Raw genomic sequence first — 15,637 nt, forward strand, 5'->3', positions numbered from 1 at the left:
CTATGCAGGGAATCCATTGTGGGACTCGATCCTGGGACTCAGGGATCACGCCCTGAGCCAAAGGCAGATACCCAACCACTGAGCCACCCAGGCGTCCCAGGTTCCTTCTTTTTGACATTTTCCTACTGTTTCCTACTGTTTTGTTTTTTGAGCACTTCCTTACTTTCTGACCCTATAGGATGCACCAGGCTCATCTTGTATTTTCCCTGCTCCAGCTCTAAAATCAAGAGCTCTAGTCCCTTTTGTTGTATAATGGAATTAGAAACCAAGATCTGGGTGTTGGGGGTGCTTGTTGCTATTAGAATCTCATTACTTCTAGGACCTCTTAGCTGTCAGGTCAGGAAAATACGTATGTGTATACTAATATATATATCTATAATTATTTTCATATTTACCCATTAGTATCTATATTAAGCTAAGCATGAGTTCATCTGGTTATCTCTGGCTAATCCAGTACCACATGGTTCATCCCCTTCTTTATCTGTAACCTCCCACTCCAACAGTGAGAAACATTGCTCCCGGTATCTGACATCCATTTACTTTTTTGTTTAACCCTGGGATACTCTGAGCTGTCTCAGAGATGTCAGCTTGCACCACTGTGAGAAACAACTCTACCAACTAGAGTACAGCACAGTACATAGTTCGCTCATAAGTACTTAAGTTACAACAGATTTTTTTCCCTAAGAATTATTCTACCCAATGCTAGACCTCTAATGGTTTTTTCTTAAAAATATTGTTTCAATGTGAATGTACTTAATGCCACTGAACTGTACACTTAAAAATGACTAAAACAGTAACTTTTACGTCAGGTATATTTTACCACAACAAAATAATATATTTCACTTTCCTTCAGATATTTTAATGAATTCTTTTCTAAATCGGGCTGATTCTCCAAAACCAGGTGTTTGTAGTATGAACCAACTTGTATTTGTAACAAGTTTCTTAAGTGATTGGCAGCCACTTCTGAACTAGTGGACTCTTTTCTTTTCTTTTCTTTTCTTTTCTTTTCTCTTTTCTTTTTTTTCTTTTCTTTTCTTTTTTTCTTTTCTTTTTTGAACTAGTAGACTTTTTCTTTTAAGAAAAGAAAATAAAGGGGCACTTGGGTGCCTCAGGTCAGGATCCCAGAGTCCTGGGACCAAGCCCCATGTTGGGCTCCCTGCTCAGCAGAAAGTCTGCTTCTCCCTCTCCCTCTGCCCCCTGCTCATGCTCTCTCTCACTCTTTCTCTCTTTTTCAAATAAATAAATAAAATTTAAAAAGAAAAGAAAAGAAAAGAAAAGATATACACATCTGGGAGGTCCTGGGCCCTGGGATCTCCAGCTGCATTTCCAGCATCATGGCAGAGGCAGGGGTCCTTTGGGACCTGCCAGCAGTGTTTGTTGTCCCTCCATGTGATGAGGAGAGGTGTGGTCTTCTCCACAGGCTGGCCCAAGGACCTCCACCAAGCCTTGCTCTTCATCCTCAGCCCAGCCTGGCTCAGCAGCCCCAGTTTTGAGCTGTCTGGGCATCTCCCACAAAGCCTGTGCTGAGTTGCAGAAATTCAGAGCTCTGCCTCCCGCTCTTCGGCATGATCTCAGCATGTCAGAGTTGCCACATGAAAGAAACCTGCTTGTTTCTCAGAGCAGGTTGCCAGTTGGATAACCAAGTTTTGCCTCCCAGCCCATAATAAAACCTCCATTAAAGCCCTTTATTACCTTTCCCAGTCTGTAGAGCAGGCTTGTCTGGGACCAAGGGCTGCTGAAGTAGGTTCCAACGTGGGTCCCCTGGCCCTCGCCTGCAGCTGTCTTCTCTGACACCTTGGAGGCCAGTAGCCTGGCAGTAAGTGGGGCTTTGATTCCAGAGTCTGACCTGCCCTGAGTAATTAGATGCTTTGGCTAGACCCTATCTCATGTCTGAGTCATTCAGAGGAGGGTGCAGTCAGTAGGTTCTGTGAGCCAGTCCATCCCCTTGTGCTGAAAGCTTCTGTCTCTAAGGAAAAGCATGAGCAGACCCAGGCCACTGTGTGGTGTAATTCCAGGTCCTCTCCAAATCACTGACAGCAGCACAGCCCAGATTTGGAGGAAGGAGACTTCACTTTGTCTGGATGAGCTGATGAATCATCCTTGCTTTTTACGCTGCTTTGTGTGTTTGAGTGTAGGGTATGTAAATGAGACTATAATCTAACCAGCCGACACTTCCCAGACGTGAGAGAGCATGAGAGCAACTGGGGACAAACTCTGGTGTTCTCATGGGTCTAAGGTCAAGATAGCCACTGGAGGATATTTGAGAGAGAACCTGAGGTCAGAAGATGGATTAGCCACTCATTGACTCAAGGATCTTGGGAAAGTCATGCATCTTTTGACTTTCTCTTTCCTTGAAAAAAAAAATGGAGTTAAAAAGATTGGTACATAAATTCAGTAAGAAAATGACTGAAAGTATTTTGTAAACTGTGACCTGAGAGGTCAGTGTATTATTGTTAGACCAGATCAGATGGGTAGATAATAACGCCACTTTTCTAATGTGCTCTTTGCTGGCCTCATCTTTCCCTCTTCTATGCAATTGCTCTGGGTAGTCTTCCTTATTCACTGCTTGTGGCACAGAACACACTCACACACCTCTTCCTCCACAATCTTCAGGATTATCTCTTATTCTAAAGCTACATCTCAAAGTCATCTTCTTTTTAATTCTACTTTATTAAAATTGCTTCTCTCCAGAATTCGTTCATATGTCACTCTGGTGAAGCTGTCTTCTTACCAACTTTATTCAGGTGTTCCTGCATGGTTCCCTGCCATGTTCCCAGGTCCCTCCCAGAGTGACTTGTGCTCTCAGCTTTTCCTTAGAATAGCTTGCTACAGAGCTGTGTCCCACCTTGACCATAACCATGGCCATTTCAGTCCTCAGTGAGTCCTTCTCCTTTGAAGTGCAACCATCACACCACGCTGCTCTTCTCACTTGTTCACACGTCTTAGCACAGCTTCTCTGACAGAACCGTGTGGTTCTGTGTGTCTGGCACAATGCAAGATAGACAGCACTTGCTCAATAGAAAATGTGTCAATTGAATGACAATGCCACAAACTGTAGAGCTGTGACTTCTTCTACACCCTTTGGCAGGGGTTCTTTATTCAACACCACCTGTGTTTCTCAGTTCTGATTGGTAATTTCACTCATGCCATGGGCCAGGGAAATTCTTCAGATAAGTAACCCTAACTGCACCCCTTGCTTCCTATGCTCATCTCTGGCATGGTAGAGGGGAGTTGTTCTCACCTTCTCCTCCTTTTGCTTCTTGGCTCTTCACCTGCTATGAGTTCAGGCTCCAGGGAGCTGACTCTGCATGTAGTCCTAGGATTCAGTGAGGGAGGGAGAGGTCAGGACGTAGTAGCATGGGCATCCTAGAAGACTCTCAGTGGTGTTCAAGCAGAAGGACAGTGATATTGATCTTTGTCATTCACATGGATTATCACTATGATTCTACACAGATGCAATATGTGAAATCCTAGGAATGAGAAAAGCAATGTTCAAAATCCTGGGAATGAATGGGGCAAACTATAGGAAGCTTTTGAACAAAGATCTATGCTTGGGCTCTGAGATGTGACACTTGGAGAATAAGTGGGGCCCCAGAGTCAGACTGGTTATTTGCAATCCTGTCTGAACTCCTTAACAGCTATGGGATTTGGGAATATTTGCTTGACCTCTCTACTGTCATCCTCTCAGTTTCTTCTGATGGATAATAGTAGTATTTGTCTCCAGGGTTGACTAAGTTTAACTACATTAATGCACACAGTAAATGTGCAGTAAGGGTTAGCTTTTGATAAATAACTGAGGAGTTTCTCATAAACCAGCCCATTCTCTTAAAAGTGTTTTCTTATACCCTCTTCTGCCTTAGAATCCCTCAGTTTTTCTCCTCCCTTCCATGATCAAATTTTGGAAGAGTGTAACTCAATGCCTTCATTTTTTTATCCCTCAAATCCCCACCCTTATAATTTGGCTTCCATTTTTATCATTCATGGAAGCTTCTATTTTTAACGTACTTGATAACACTCTAGTCTCAAATTCATCACAGGACTTCGAAGCCCCCGTCTCTTAACGGAATTTAGCATTCAGAGGCCGTCTATTTCTTGATGTCCTCCTCTTCCTTGTCAGTCCTTGAGTTATACAACTCTTAATACCCCTTCCTTCATTCTCCTTCTTTGATTCTTCTTTGGCTCTTTCTCCTTTGACCACATTCCTTCAGTAAGCCCTTAGCACTCCCCAGTGTGCTGTCCCCAGCCCTCAGTACTTTCAATCCCTTCTCTCTGCATGGGTGTTTCACAGGCACTGCTTGAAGATGGTTCACTGCACAAAGAGGTGTCTCTGATGTTCAACTTAGCATAGCATCAACTTCATGAGGAACAGGCAATAATTTAGTTCACGCAGGTGGTTCTGGCCACCATTCTACTCAGTGAGCTGGTGATGGCAAATGGGCTTCCAGTGTTTCTCTTATAACAGATCCTAGAACACAAGCCTGCTACACCTCTAGGTGCCCCAGTGGCCCCTCTACCTCTGGAACAATCACTGACCCTCCTGGACTTATGGCATGATTGGATCTCAGTTTCAGATGTTGCATCTCCCTGGAGGCTCATTTTGCCTCTGCTCAACAGTAACCTTGAGTGTGGCCTTCAGAACCTAACCTCCACAAGGTTGCATTACAGTCACCTCCAACATAGGTTCCTGGCTTGTCTCTTGCTAAGTTATTTATCTGTGACAGATTCAACTTGTCTAAAACTAACTTTATCTCTACTTTCCCAGTCCCGTACCTTCTGTGTTCTTTATTGGCACATTCTGCAAAACCTTGAACCAACACTTGGTCTTTTTTATCTCAATACTTCTTTATTCTTTAGGGTATTGGTGGTTCCTCTTCTGGACTCTGCTAATAGTTTTCCAGGAAGTCTCCTCCCTCAGTCCTCCACCCTTCTATTCTCTCTCCTCATTCTGGCCAGAAAGCTCTGTGTAAAGAGCAGAACCAGTCCTACCACACCCTTTCTCCAAAACATTTCTTGACTCTACATTTGATACAGACTGAGGTCCCAAACCATCAACTTATTCCTTAAAACAGAAGCCTTTCCTGTTGCCAAAACTTTGCCAGCTATGTTCACTCAGCTTGACATACATTTCCCCTTTTCTGAATATTAAAATCCATTTCATTGTCAGGACCTCTTCAGATGGTTCCTCCTCTGTCAAGCCTTCCTGGATCTTGCCGGTACAGAATTAAGGACTACCACTTAGGTTTCTATCACATTTTGTTTATATTTCTGTTATTACACTTAGCACAGTCTGGCTAGTGGTTACTATGTAAGAGTCTATCTTCCCCATGAAGTGGAGGCCAGGGCCTCAGTGGTCTGCTGGTCCCCATCATCTTTCAACCCCTCAGGGCCCAGCCCAATGGACTGCACTTGGAGGTTTTCTATAAATATTTGCTGTTGAAGTGAATTTATTTTGGGTGTGGTTGTATGAAAAGGTTTTCAAGTGGCAAGTGTGGTTCATTTGAAAAAAAACTTTGAGATTCTCATTCTGTTCTAAGGCAGACCATGTTTTGGGGAGAGGAGATCCTGACTATTTGCCAGCAGTATGTGCCACCCCCACTTAAGCCTCCCCTTTCCTTTTGAAGTCAGTTGCCCAGGAGTAGCTGGGTTTACAGCCCACAGCTTCTGAACCCAAATCACTAACAATTTGGATAAATACTGGCTGAGGCCAGCAGAGAGAAGCTGTGTTTGATGTCCAGTGTCCCAAGCAAACCACCAGGGAGAAATGGACTCGCCCTATAGTTTTTCCCAGGCTTACAACAAATGTCACATGTATTCTCTCCTCTAATAGTCATTATCTGTCCTTTGCCTGTTCCCTACTGTGTTTTTAGGGGATACATAGGAAGTAAGAAGAACAAAGCTTAACTTCTTAAGAAATCTGCTTGAAAAAAAAGAAAAAAAAAAGAAATCTGCTTGACACAAATGATTATTTTCTCAGATCACCTTTGTTCAGCTTTTTTATAACACCACTATTTCTCAGCACTTCCTTCTTGGTCTTCACTTCTGGCTCCTTTTCCTCTGCCCACTACTGAACTGTTGTGTTTCTGGAACTTACTCTTCTTGCTCCTTTATCCATTTCCATAACCTGAACATCTCTCTCCCTACTGAGAACATCTACATTGGTTCAGACTCTGATTCAGATATAATTTCTTGCTTCCCACCACAAAACCCCTTTCATTCTCTCACCTGTTATTTCTGGAATCTTATCTCCATTAAGCTATGTCAGGCCAAAGGATCCTTATTTCCATTTTACAGAAAAAAAAATACTGAGGCTCAGACACGAAAGGCAGACTTAAAGTCTCATAATATGGTGGCCAACCTGCAGGACCAGAAGAGCACAGACTCCTTATTCTGGGTGTAGGGTTGAGAGCTTGTAGCCATGACACAAGAATTTCCAGGCATGGGGCTTCACTTGAGACACAGCACAGCACATCTTGGAGTACTGTCCACATCTATTCCCTGGTAAGATGAAAGACTGTCCACATCTATTCCCTTCTCTTTTGTCCTCACAAAAGTTGTTTGTTCCTAGACCTTTCGTTTGCCACGTGCAATCTGTTTACTCATGAGAAACTCAGCTTGGATGCCACATCTCTTTTCTTGCTTTCTGCTACAAAATTCCCCAGATGAGTTTGCAGGTAGGAGAAAGTTGAAGGATTTATACAGTTGTTGTTGTTGGTGATACGTCTGTGTGTGTGTGTGTGTGTGTGAGAGAGAGGAGAGAGAGACTGAGAGTGTCCGTGAAAGGGTTGCTTACCACTGTTACCTGGACCTTGATCACTCTGAAGTTTTGCTAGCCTCATAAGTCAGAGGGTGGTCTCAGTTTCTAGGCATCTCAGGATTTATTCCAAAAGCCAATTTGTTCCCTTGTGTCATCCTGAATTCATTCATTGCCCTGCTGGGAGGAGGTCTAGGGGCAGACGTTGCTCTTTCGGTCATGTTCCCCGAGGGGCAATCATTTTATTCTCCCTCTGTTCCCAGCTCCTACTGGGCCAGATTTGAGAGCCAGACCCTAATGGGGGGCTCTCTGTCTTTTCCATGCCTTTTCTCTGTTGCTCAGAGCCCTCAGGGAGCATGGACCCTTGTCCCAGCACCGCCTCAGCTCTCTGGAATGCTTTTCATCCTCAGCCTGGGTGAACCAAAAGCTTCTTCCTGTTTGAAGCTCATTGAACATCCCTCTTGTTTCCTTTGGCTTCCCCTGGCCCCCAGCCACCCTCTGAGGCCTGTGAATGGCTGTTCATACCATGCTGTATTTTTCCTGATTGTACATGGATGAGGGACTTGGAAGTTCACAGAAGATGGGGGGTAATGGGTACATGGATCCACAGTTTCCTCAGTTTATATGGTTAAGAAGCCTGCTCAGGGCCACATGTACAGTTAGTTGGCAGAACTAGAACTCAGGTATTCTGACCCCGGCATGGTGCTTTGTTTTTTTTCCTCAGGAGTATAACAAGATGAGGAAGAAACATTAGGAAGTAAGTATAAGAGAACCATACATGGGAAGGGGCTTTTGGCATCTGAGTCCTTTCAGAGAAAAATGAAACCAATAGTTCTAATCCCATCAAGACCTCTCATGGGAACACCTGGGTGTCTCAGTTGCTGAGCATTTGCTTTTGGCTCAGGTAGTGATCCTGGATCCTGGAGTCAAGTCCCGCAATGGGCTCCCCACAGGGAGCCTGCTTCTCCCTCTGCCTTAGTCTCTGCCTCTCTCTCTATGTCTCTCATGAATAAATGAATAAAATCTTTAAAAAAAAAAAAAGACCTCTCATGGATTTTCTAGTAATCTGTGTAGTCATTACTTACATATGGAAGCTTCTCAAAGGAAGAGATACTGAAAAAAAAAAAAAAAAAAAAAAAAAGGAAGAGATACTGGGAGGAACGGCTCTTCCTTTGGGTTCAGGTCATTCATCCCAGGTCTCTGCCTCTGTAGGTCAGACATCATTATGTACCTAAGCTCCTGGAGAGGGAAGATCAAACAGAAGTTCCAGCCTCCATTCTGGGAAAACTCAAGGCTTTGTTGTGAAGACTGGCATCATAGATATGAAACTGGCTGAAGCGAGTGAGTTAGATTTACCAATCAGTGGAGGAGCCAGTTGAGATTAAAATGTACTCCTAAGAAGGTGAGGTAGTCTCTAGAGAACAAGCTCCCCTTAAAAATAACCTACCTGCTTTGATGCTACTCAGCACTGATGCTGACAACCACCGCTGATGAACCGCCTCTCCATTCCATGATGTGCTTGTAGGAAGTACAATGTTTTAGGGGAAATTAAGACCTAGAAGAGAAAGGATGGATGTCTAGGGAGAGGAAGGCTGAACCCAAGGGAAAAGGAAGTAAACCCCGGGGGAGAGGAGGTGCCAGAAACAGCTGGTGCTGGCGTCATGGATGTAAATTGTTCCATCACACTTGGGGTGTAGACTGGTGTCTCAGACCATTTGGGCTGCTGTAACTAAATACCACAGGCAGGATAGTTTATCAAGAACACGAACTCATCTCTTACAGTTTTGGAAGCTGGAAATCCAAGATCAGGGTATCAGCATGGTTGGATGAAGGCCCTTTTCCAGATCACAGACTACTCATTTACCTTCACATGCTGGAAAGGGCAAAGGATCTCTCTGAGGTCTGTTCTATAAGCACTCTAATCTTACTCATGTGGGTCCACCCTCATGACTTAATCACCTCCCAAAGGCCCTAATACCATCGCCTTAAGCATTAGATTTCCAACATATCAGTTTTAGGAGAGCACAAGATTCATACCCTGGTAAATGGGAATTTCCTTTATTCTTGTAATAAAATTCCTGCATGTGCAACAAAATCCACATCTAAGCCCCAGCTTGCAGGGAGGTTACAAAGTACATTTTTGTGTCCTCCACCCCTCACCATTTTTGGTTACATTCTTGGGTCAGTAGTCTTTCAGAACTTATCTTGAAGATACCCACTGGACAGACTTGCATGACCACTTTATTTTTATTTTTTTAAAGATTTTATTTATTTATTCATGAGAGACACAGAGAGAGAGAGACAGAGACTCAGGCAGAGGGAGAAGGAGGCTTTTCTCAGGGTGCCCAATGTGGGACTTGATCCCAGGATTCTGGGATCACGCCCTGAGCCAAAGGCAGGTACTCAACCACTGGGCTGCCCAGACCCCTGCATGACAATTTAAATTCAACTTTAGGTTTGGCCACAGGACCTAGTCACAGCTTCCAGAGTCTCAATATCCAATACTTAGTCACTGGCCAGCTGTGTGAGAGCCCTATCAGAGGTTCATTTCGGATGTAGCCTTTGGGTAAGGACACTTTGTGCTCTCCTAGAACTTGTCACACCTTACCCTCTCATATATGAAAAATACAACTGCAACCTCCCTGAAACTGGGCCGCGGTCTTCCTGTGCATAGCAGTCTTCATCTCCTTCTCTTGGGCAAACAGTCTAGAAATGTCCATTGATCATAACACTAACTAACCCAGGTAAGGTCTTGGGCCACTCATGATCCTATAAAGCATTGGTGTAAAGGGATCTTGGCTTTTTTTTTTTTTTAATTAAAGTGTGAACCATAATATGCTTCATCTTTGCGGTCATTGAGCTTCAGATGACTGGATGCAAATTTTTGTATTCATCAAATGAAATCTATTTGTTTATTTATTTATTTATTTATTTATTTATAATAATTTATTTTTTATTGGTGTTCAATTTGCCAACATACAGAATAACACCCAGTGCTCATCCTGTCAAGTGCCCCCCTCAGTGCCTGTCACCCATTCACCCCCACCCCCCGCCCTCCTCCCCTTCCACCACCCCTAATTCATTTCCTAGAGTTAGGAGTCTTCATGTTCTGTCTCCCTTGATCAACTTGATACTAAATAATTATTAAAAATCTGAACTTATTTTAGAATTGATCTTCTGTGTTGACTTAGGATTCTTCATAGAATTTTATTAGAATAAAACCTGTACATTTTTGGAAGTCACTGGAGAAGGTGACCAGACAGCTCCCAGCTCGGGCTTGGGGAGGGGGGCGCTTAGGATTCTAAGCAGCTGTGCATATGCTGACTCTACAAAGCACTGAATGACCCCCATCCTTTCTTAGCACTGACCTGTCTTGCCTCAGCCTCCTCACATCACAGCAAGGAAGAAAGAAAGGGATAACAGAGCCAGCAGTGGGCTGCTCCTCTCTCAGGAATTCAGGGTCAGTGAGATAATGTCTGTGGAAGAGCCTCTGCAGGGGAATCTGCTCTGCAAATACAAGGGGCATGCTTGTTATTTCTGGGCCTCCTGAAGCAGCCCAGGTAACCTGGCTCTTTCATCTTAATGGCCAGTTGATGCCGTGTCTAACTCCTTTCTGCCAGAGTTAAGGTTTTTCTTAAAAGAAATAATTAGCAGGTACTTTTAAACCTTTCCAGTGACTCATTCTTCTTTGAAATATTAACCTGAGGTTGTCTCCTTCAGAGAATAAAATAATGATGATAGCAATTTTATTTCATAGCTAGAGCCAGGCCAATTAGCACATGCCCTATGCCCAGAACTTAAAAAAAAAACCGAAAAAAAAAAACCAAAAAAAAAACCTAGTATTTTTTCAGCCCCAATGTGTCCATTAACAGGGCTTTTCCTTTGAATGCTTGGAGTCTCCATAGTAGGAAACAGGTCAATGAAAAAGATCAGAAGTGGAGATCCCATAGGCAACAGCTTGGGAGTCTACTGGACTTTGGACTCCTGCCCATCTAGCAGATAGCAGAAAGCTTTCATAGGCCTCGAGAGTCAAGTCTTCAACCAAAAAGAGAATGGGAGAGGTCTCTTTATCATGAAGTTTCACAGTCTTCCATTTGTTTTTATAACGTCTCAAGGATGGTTAGGAAGAGTACGCGGCTGACCAAGACTCTCTGTCCTTTGTACTTGTATAATACAAAACATTATTGACTTTCCTTTTAAAAGCCCATTCTCCCCCACCCCCATCCCACTTTTTCTACCACTTTTGACTCTTGAGGCAGGCAGCCCCTATAGGATTAGTGAGGCAAGGATATCACCCCAGACGAGAAGAGCTAAAGAAGATACCTTGGAGATCAGCTGTATCAAATTCTCTTATTGTCCAGACAGGATGACAGAGGTCAAGAGGGAGGTAGAACCCCTTTAAAAGGTCATTACATGTGTTTTGATGCAACTGAGATGAAACCCAAAACGTCCTGACTTCTTTGCCTTTCTTACTTCATAGATTCAGATATTAAACTTTTACCGTGTTTACAGGAATGCGGGCCAGGTTTGGGAGTTAGAAAGCCTACGATCTTGGCAGTGGCCTTGCGTGTCAGGTTAAGTTATGTCCTACTGTACTTTAGGTCTCCAGTCCCTATTTTGATCTTCAGTGGGAATGAAGGGAAGTGGTCAGTAACATTTTAGCCAGCCAACAACTGAGGCAGCTCGCTCTTGGAGGCTTATCACTCTGGTGCATGTCTCCAAGTTTCTTCTTTCACTTCAGTTGAGGGGAGGAAGGTGGTACCGACTCAGGAGTCTGAGGAAAGCCTGAATCTTAAGTGTTTGGCAAAATGTTCCCATGTCCAAAGGAAGATTCTGAACTGTTCCGGGAGTGGGAGATTAGACCAACCCCTCTAGTTGTTTGGCCAAGAGAATTGAGTGCTGATAAAACGGGCATGGAGTTCCACAGTGTGAGGTTTGTAACCAAAGGTAACCTCATGCTACCTTAACATTTATCTAGCAGTTTTATCTATGTGGGTTTTGGCCTATAATGTACTAAGCTTGAACAAAGTGCTCAAATTTGCTCACCCACCTAAGACTCTCTTTTCTCAAATATAGAATGGGAATAAAAATAATACCTGCCTCCTAGGTAGTTAAGATTGAGAGAACAATCTTTGTTAAGAGCAAAGAGACATTACGTGTACAGTGTGTGGCACATGGTAAATAATCCATGACACTAACTTTTATTGCTGTCATTTCTTGGCATTAGCGTTAACTTAATTCTTTTTAAGGAGGAATCAATGATCTATCTAGTAGGCTAGATGGTGTGTGAGTTGGGGGTGGGATGTGGGGGCTATGATTCTGTGCTCTGTTCCTTTCTTTGTAATGTCTGTTAACCAGCCTGATAGGGCTTTCCCTGAACCATTCTTCTTGTGCTCTCTTGTATGAAAGACTGCCAGATTTATCTTCTCGCAGCTAGACAAAGGACATCAGGCCAATTTCTCTCTCTTCATGACCAAGTCAGAAGAAATCCAATTGGAGGGGGACAGCTCACCACCTTCCACGCTTGTAAATGAGAGCAGCCCTCGTCCCTCACCCGGAGCTAAGTTATTCTGAGGCTATAAAAAGATCCCTGTCCACTTCAAAGGACTTTTTATCAGCTCGTCCATACAGATCCTGTTCAACTCTTCTCATTTTCAAAGGCAGAACAAAACCCCTTGGCTGAACCCCCAGCTGGGCTCTTACCTTCCTTAAAATATCTTTAACTTCAATTAAACTGATTCCTCCTGGCTCCTTTTAGCAAATAAGTTGCCTTCACAAAGAGTTCCCTAACACTCCCTCCTCCTCCGCACACCCACCCCCAGACCCTATCCCCAGTAGGTCATTCTGATCTGCAGGAAATTTTGAACAGAGTTGGGCAATGTGGCTCAGCCAGGCCCTGATGCCGCTAGACCTGTTTCATCCACTCTTGCTTAAGAACATAGCCCGCTTGATATCACGTCTGTGCCTTTGAGAGAAAGGCCATAAATTAAGCACTGACTTGGAAATTCACAGCCAGGGGTTGTAGACCTCCTTCCATCCCAGACTCCTTGTATGAGTTTGGTTAGGCCTGGGCTTCATTTCCCTAAAACGAAGGAGGCAATAATCTTGCTGTCATTGCCTGTTTCTGTCTTCCTAATAGACTATGTTCCTTTAGGGCAGAAGAAGTTTTGTACCTCTACATCCAAATTTCTTGGAAAACATTTGTTGAGTGAAGGTACTCGAGCTCTATCTAGTACACTTTTCCATCATGACCATTTCTATCTGTCTATGCCAGCTCTGGGCCTCTGGGCCTCCTTAGCTTTTTGTAGCTTGATGATCTCCCAAACCCTCAGCTGCCTTCCTCTGCCAGGGCAGCAGGTTCTGGGTGGAGGACACTGAATGCTGAGCCCTGTGGCTCTTCCCATCTCTTCCAGGTTGGGTGCAGTGCCACACTCCAGGTTGAAGATCCGGCTTCCCCAGTGACTTTTGAAGGAGTTCAGGTGATGCAACCCAGAGCAGGAGAGAGTGGGTAAATTTTGACCAATAAGGGAGCAGAAATAAGAGAGTGTCTACAGAGAAACCCTTGCTTTTTTTTCTTTCCAGGACTTTTTTTTTTTTTTTCTGTACAATGTGTGCAGAGATGTCTAGTGTGATTGGGTGACCCTTTGGACTTCTCTGAAGCATGTGAAGCTGTGGCTAGGCTAATGCTGTGGTCTAAATGTGCCTCCCCCAAATTCATATGTTAAAATTTTAACCCAAAAGATGATAGTATTAAGAGATGGGGCCTTTGGGAGTTGCTTAAATCATAAGGATGGGGCCTTAATGAATGGGATTGGTGTCTTTAAAAAGCCTTGGAGAGAGATGCCTAGCTCTTTCTACTACATGAGAACACAGTAAGAAGCACCAACCATGAACCAGGAAGAGAATCCTCTTCAGAAGGTGACCATGCTAGGACCTTGATCTTGGACTTCCAGCTTTGAGAGGTATGAGAAATAAATTTCTGTTGTTTAAAAGCTAAACAACAGAAATTGTTTTGTTTTAAAGATTTTATTTATTTATTCATGAGAGAGAGAGAGACAGAGAGACAGAGACAACTGGCAGAGGAAGAAGCAGACTCTATGCAGGGAGCCCAAGTGGTACTCGATCCTGGGGCTCCAGGATCACGCTCTGGGCTGAAGGCAGGTGCTCAACCACTGAGCCACCCAGGCATCCCTCTGGTGTTTTGTTATAGCAGTCCAAATCAACCAAGACGATGATACATAACCTTTGCATCTCATTCTTCCTTGTGTCATGGCCGTTTTCTTTCACTTTTGACACCTTGCAACTGTACCTCTCAGTCTAAGTCTACTCAGATCTTGTTTACTTGGGAGACCCGAGTTAAGGTGTCATCTGTCCAAATCAACCTGTCTGAATCCTATTTATTCATGGAGTTTCATGGAAAGTCAGACCTAGAAAAGATGATGCTATCCACTTACTCGTTTTGATAGAGAAAGGATGTGACTTGCTCAAAATTAGCAATTGGACTAGTACTAGAACCCAGTGTCTCTAATTCCTACCCCCAAGATCTAGGAATAGGAGCATGGAAAGGGAGGAACAAGTACTTTCTTATTCCTGTTTTGCAGCCAGTGGTTCAGGGAATGAGAGCTCTTCACAGTGGTGGCAGGATCACATCACAGTGGAACTTCTCTTTCCAAGTTGGTCCCTGTGCTGAATGATTTGTCAATAATGTGGGACCATGTAAGCAAGGCAGGACAAAAGACGTATTGTACAGAGAGGAACCATTTGCTTTTGATCAAGAAAAACAGAGACACCACCTTTGATGGGACTGAGAATCTAGGTATCTGCTATACACAGAGACTTTGGAAGCAATGCAAAATGAAATGGTATCTTTGCTTTCTCATTTGGGCTTAACTGTTATTCTAGTTAAAAGCAAGGGTCTGGACAAGACCTTTTGAAGGGTCCTTTAGGGCTAACAAGTGAGCCATTGTGCATAGCACCATATGAGCTCCTTCTTCTTTTTCCCAGGGATGAGACTAACAATTGTGAGTATGAGTGCTTATCCACATGACCGTTGTCTGTTTCTAGGATAAGAGAAGCAAAGAGAACAAGGAGCTCATAGAAACACAGAATGGAAGGGAGCTTGGGATTCACATAGTTAACCATTTTACTTTACGCAGATGAAGAAACCAAAGACCCAAAGGTCATGTGACCTGACCAGGGTCAAGCAGCTGATTGGGGGAGATCTGGATTTTGAAATAGCTTAATTTTCTAATTAAGAAAGGTACTTTAGAAAAGAAACTGAAGTTTTCCAGAAGACTGGATAGGACAAGAATCATAAAGAAGGCTCTCTCTCTTCCTTCTTTCCCAGTCCCAGGACTAAAACGAAAGGCATCCTCATGCTAATTTTTAGAACGTTCTGTGGTCTCAAATTTCCATGGCTCTCCCTCCTTTTCCTGTTTCTTTCCTGAGCTGTGTGAGAAGAGAGAATAATCTGAGAGAAGCACTACGGTGTTACAGGGATAGAGACAAGGGCCATCTTACTACCTTGGGAGCTTGAATGAATCATGCAACTCCTGAATCTGTACTTCCTTATCTCTAACATGGGGATAAGTATATCTGATTCATAGGATGATAGAAAGGAAGAGGTGAGATAACATATGTCTAAAAGTATCAGGAGGGTCTTAGACGGCACCAAATGAAGAAGTACACTCAGGATATTTCAAGGAGGGTTTACTTTGTAAAGAAAGGACTCTATAAAAGTGTGGTCAGAGTTGGGATACCACGTGGGTGGAGCTATCCCAGCATTAGGAGGGTTGGGGTAAGAGAGGCCTGCTAGGGCACCAAGGTAAAAAGGGTGAGAGGAGGGAGTAATTGCCAGAACCTGGAAGGAGAGAATCAATGGTCTAC

At 43.7% G+C, this 15,637-nt stretch overlaps 2 long non-coding RNA genes across 2 annotated transcripts in view; one reads left to right on the forward strand and one right to left on the reverse strand.

The window, feature by feature from the left end:
- The window catches only part of LOC144305862 (uncharacterized), a 173,573-nt gene that overhangs the window by 30,804 nt on the left and 127,132 nt on the right, over nt 1–15,637 (forward strand). The gene's annotated exons all lie outside the window — the stretch shown is intronic.
- Nucleotides 978–8,359, reverse strand: LOC144305909 (uncharacterized). Its single transcript, XR_013372941.1, has 2 exons — nt 8,199–8,359; nt 978–3,470 (listed from the first exon to the last, which is right to left on the reverse strand). It is a non-coding gene; the product is annotated as an uncharacterized LOC144305909 (long non-coding RNA).

This window comes from Canis aureus, chromosome 36 (assembly GCF_053574225.1).
Source record: "Canis aureus isolate CA01 chromosome 36, VMU_Caureus_v.1.0, whole genome shotgun sequence".
NCBI classification, from domain to species: Eukaryota; Metazoa; Chordata; class Mammalia; order Carnivora; family Canidae; genus Canis; species Canis aureus.